This window comes from Rutidosis leptorrhynchoides, chromosome 3 (assembly GCF_046630445.1).
Source record: "Rutidosis leptorrhynchoides isolate AG116_Rl617_1_P2 chromosome 3, CSIRO_AGI_Rlap_v1, whole genome shotgun sequence".
NCBI classification, from domain to species: Eukaryota; Viridiplantae; Streptophyta; class Magnoliopsida; order Asterales; family Asteraceae; genus Rutidosis; species Rutidosis leptorrhynchoides.
This window is the reverse complement of record NC_092335.1, coordinates 111,083,703-111,088,038: the sequence shown is the minus strand read 5'-3', so window position 1 is coordinate 111,088,038 and position 4,336 is coordinate 111,083,703. Positions and strand designations below refer to the sequence as shown.

The window sequence follows — 4,336 nt, the reverse complement described above, 5'->3', positions numbered from 1 at the left end:
GGATTCTTCCTGTCATGTAAACCACACCATCACCCTCTAACACCAACATGAGATCATCGTACAACCACCACCTCACCGGCTACCATCTTCAACTTCTATCACAAAACCCATAACCCTCGCAACACCCTCACTACTGCATCCACTTTATGTTTCTGTTTAGTTGATTGTGCTACGGTCAATATTGCTCCTTTCTTTCTTTTGCTGCACGATTCCATGCCAGCATAACTCCATCATCGCCACATCTTCAATTACTATTGCTACAGCCATACTTCGCTGTCTATTGTTTCTATTTGAATACTATGATGAATGGTACCGGACGGATCCTATTCCTTTTGTTATGAACAGCGAAGAAATTCATGTTTCTGCAGCTCACTTATTATTGTTTTTGTTCAACCAATGAAGTAACATCTAAACTGCTGCTGTGATTCTTTCCTTAAACAAACTAAACATACCTCATTATATTTTTCTCCTTCTTCTGTTTGGATTCGAGAACACGGTTTGCTGATGCAATCATCGAACCACCTTCACTAAACCATGTTCATTAAGCCACAAGACCACTACCTCATCACCTATCATTACCATCGAAAACACACACAGACCTGCTACTGTTATGTTTATTACTTCTGCTTTAACGATAGGAAGATAATTATGTAATTCGAATTTAATAAACCTTTTGAACAAAAGGTGATATTAACGTTAACAATAATTTAAAAAAAATGTGAAAGTCATAGTTGGTGGCCAGCATAATTATAGAAGGTAGTGGACACAAAATGGTAATGGAGACCCTACACTTATGACCAAGTTATTTAGACATCTTCAAATGCAATGATAAACTAATAAAACTTGGGCCGTATATATTTTTTTGTGACTACTAAAGAAACGGGCCATTATTACAAGGGTAGGCTTTTAGATCAATTGGGCTTATGATGGACTAATTCTGGCCCGTACATATTTAAGGTATAATTAGAGTTAGAGATTGATAATAAAAGAATTGAGGATGTTAGCTATGATGTCGTGAGGTATAGTCTTGATAAGGATGATCTTAATTTTATGACAATTATGATATTATTATGATTGTGATTATGATTAAGATCATAAAGATGACGGATAAATAATAATCGATGATAATATGATTATGAGGTTGATGATGGTGGGAATAATGAACGAATATGATGAGGATGATATAGATGATGAGAAATATGATGTTATAATGGTTGATGTGTAAATCGAAAGAAAGACGAGAAAACAAAGAACCTTTTGTTAATTTGATGCAACTTGGGCTTCTTAAGTTTACAAGATAATCTAAAGAGGTTGGGCTTTGGACTTGTTTTGGTTATTAAGTGGGTTCGATAAACTTTTTCCTTCATCTCCAAAGATTCATGAATCCGAGGCCAACCCTGCATTGTTCAGTTCCGTCGTATGCATATTTTACTACAAAATATCGTTTTGTGAGTTTCATTACTCCCTTTTTATATATATTTTTGGGCAGAGAATACATGCGTTTTTTATAAATGTTTTACGAAATAGGCACAAGTACTAAAACTAATTCTATGTGGGTTTAAACCAGAAATATACCCTTAGTTTGGTAACATTAAACTACTTGTCTATGTACGGTAGGCGCGAATCCTAAAGATAGATCTATTGGGCCTGACAAACCCCATCCTGACTATGGGATGCTTTAGTACTTCGAGGTTATTTTAAACACACCTGATCTGGTGTACTTCAGAGGGTAAAACATGAACGTTAAGGCTTGTTACCGGGTGCCTACAACTTATAGAATACTTTTATACACTTGCGAGTGTACATATATTTATAAACGAAAATCTTGTGGTCTATTAATATATTGAAATGATTGTTATGATAAACCTATGAACTCACCAACCTTTTGGTTGACACTTTTAAGCATGTTTATTCTCAGGTATGAAAGAAATCTTCCGCTGTGCATTTGCTCATATTACATGGAGTCGTTTATGGCATATTTAAGTCAGTGCCTCGCAATGGAACCAAATGTTGAAGACTTCGTCCAGGAGGTTTAGGACGGGTCGTCACATATATTTTCGTGCATAGTTAATTTGTAATTTTTGTTCCGATGTCTAGTACGTTTACGTTCGACTTATGTCCCGCTTCCGGTTTCTCGAACGCATTTTCGTACGCTTAGAAAACTAGTAGTTTTCGTTACGCGACGTGTACCTTTATCAAAAATTAAACTTAATCATTGATAAACTATGTCACTCGAAGTGTAGCTTTAATCAATTAAGTGTTTTAGTTATTTGCTTCTATAAATCATCATCTCGTAGTATATACATATAATATATACATTTTCATTTTGAAATAGTGTTTACTGTAGCAAACGTTATAGATTAAGTTTAAATTTGGTCAGAAATTTCCGGGTCATCACATATAGTGAATACGGCATTAAATTTATACTAGCACATAAGTCTGCCAATGCTTCTATTGAACTAAGACTACCCAGAAAACATGGAATTGTGAAACTTCCTGGATCTGAGAGTTTTTCTGGTAGTTTATTCAACAGCACTGCAGAACAATTAGCATTCATTGTAACAGCCGAGAGTTCTTCCATTTTCTTTCTATTTGTGATTAGATCTTTCAGGAATTTAGTATACCTTGGCATTCCTGAAATCACGTCAATGAAAGGAAGATTAACATTTATTTGTTTAAACTTATCCAAGAATTTGGATTGCTCGGTTTCAAGTCTTTCTTTTCTCATTTACCCCTCATTTTACTTGGGTAAGGAAGTGGTGGTTGGTATGGTTTAACATAAGGTTTTGCCTTAACTGTGTTATCTTCATTAACCTTTTCAACTACCGGTTCTTTTTCCTTCTCATGATCAAGCTGTGGTGCCTGTGTAGTAGGAATAGAGTCATCAAAAATTACAGGTATTTCAGGTGGTTTAAGTGTAATACCACTTCTTGTGGTAATGACTTTAGTTGTTTCATTTCGGGGGTTAGCATTTGTATCGTTAGGTAGACTCCTCGGTTTTCTTTCACCTATCAACCTTGCTAGGTTACTTACTTCTTGTTCCAGATTTTGAATAGAAGCTTGTTGATTTCTAAATGCTTGAGCATTTTGTTCATTGGTTTGTATCTGAGATGTGAAAAACTGCGTTTGAGATTCAACTAGCTTCGACATCATATCTTCTAAATTTGGCTTTTTATCATCGGTTTGTGGTGGTTTATTTGGAAAAATAGGTCTTTGCTGATTGTAAGTATTATTGGATACTTGTTGATTGCTAAGACCTTGTTGGTTGTTGTATGGAACATTTCGGTTATAATTCTAATTTTGAGTGTAGTTTGGTCTTGGCGGTTGATAATTATTCTGATAATTATTTCCAGGCCTTTGGTTCATGTATGAAACATTCTCTCTTTGTTCCATTGTTTGTTCAATACTGAGACAATCTTTTGTCAAATGTGGTCCTCCACACTGTTCACAACTAATGCGTATTGCGTGAATATCTTTAGTCATCTTTTCCATTCGTCTCTCGAAAGCATCTAACTTTGCAGGAATGGAATCAAAGTCATGGCTAGAATCGGCTCTAGCCGCTTTAGATGATCTAACGATGTCTTTTTCTTGATGTCACTCATGTAAGTGGGAGGCTGTGTTATCAATAATTTTGTAAGCTTCAGTTGCGGTTTTCTTCATAATGGAACCACCAGCTGCTATGTCGATGTCTTTTAGTGTAGTAATGTCGCATCCTTGGTAAAATATTTGTACTATTTGATAAGTGTCTAAACCATGTTGAGGACATCCTCTCAATAAATTTTCGAATCTTGTCCACGCCTCATATAGAGTTTCATTTGGCTTCTGTGTGAATGTAACAATTGCTCCTTGAAGTCTCACGGCTTTAGATGCCGAAAAAAATCTTTTAAGAAATTTCTCAACTAAAACATCCCATGTGTCAATCGCCCCTTCAGGTAACGATTCTAACCAATCTTTGGCTTCTCCCTTTAAAGTCCAGGGAAATAACATGAGATAGATCTGTTCATCCTCAACTTCTCTGATTTTAAATAGAGTACAGATCCTATTAAAGTTACGAAGATGTTCGTTTGGATCTTCCTTCAGCGCACCACTAAATCGGCATTGATTAGTTACCATGTGTAGGATTTGTCATTTGATTTCATAATCTGGCGCATTAATGTTTGGTTGAGTAATTGCATGACCTTGTCCAGTGCGTGTAGCTCTCATTCGATCTTCCATACTTAGAGGTTCCGGATTTTCCATGATTGAATTTGTTGAATCTGAATCACTAGAGGATTCTGATTTAATAGTTTCTTCCTCGACAATCTCTGGTTGAATGATTTGTGGTTCAGGAGGAATG

At 35.8% G+C, this 4,336-nt stretch overlaps 1 non-coding gene across 1 annotated transcript; it reads left to right on the top strand.

Moving 5' to 3' along the window:
• The first annotated feature begins 3,748 nt into the window (after positions 1–3,748).
• Positions 3,749–3,855, top strand: LOC139903195 (small nucleolar RNA R71). Its single transcript, XR_011778036.1, has one exon. It is a non-coding gene; the product is annotated as a small nucleolar RNA R71 (small nucleolar RNA).
• Positions 3,856–4,336: the final 481 nt, after the last annotated feature.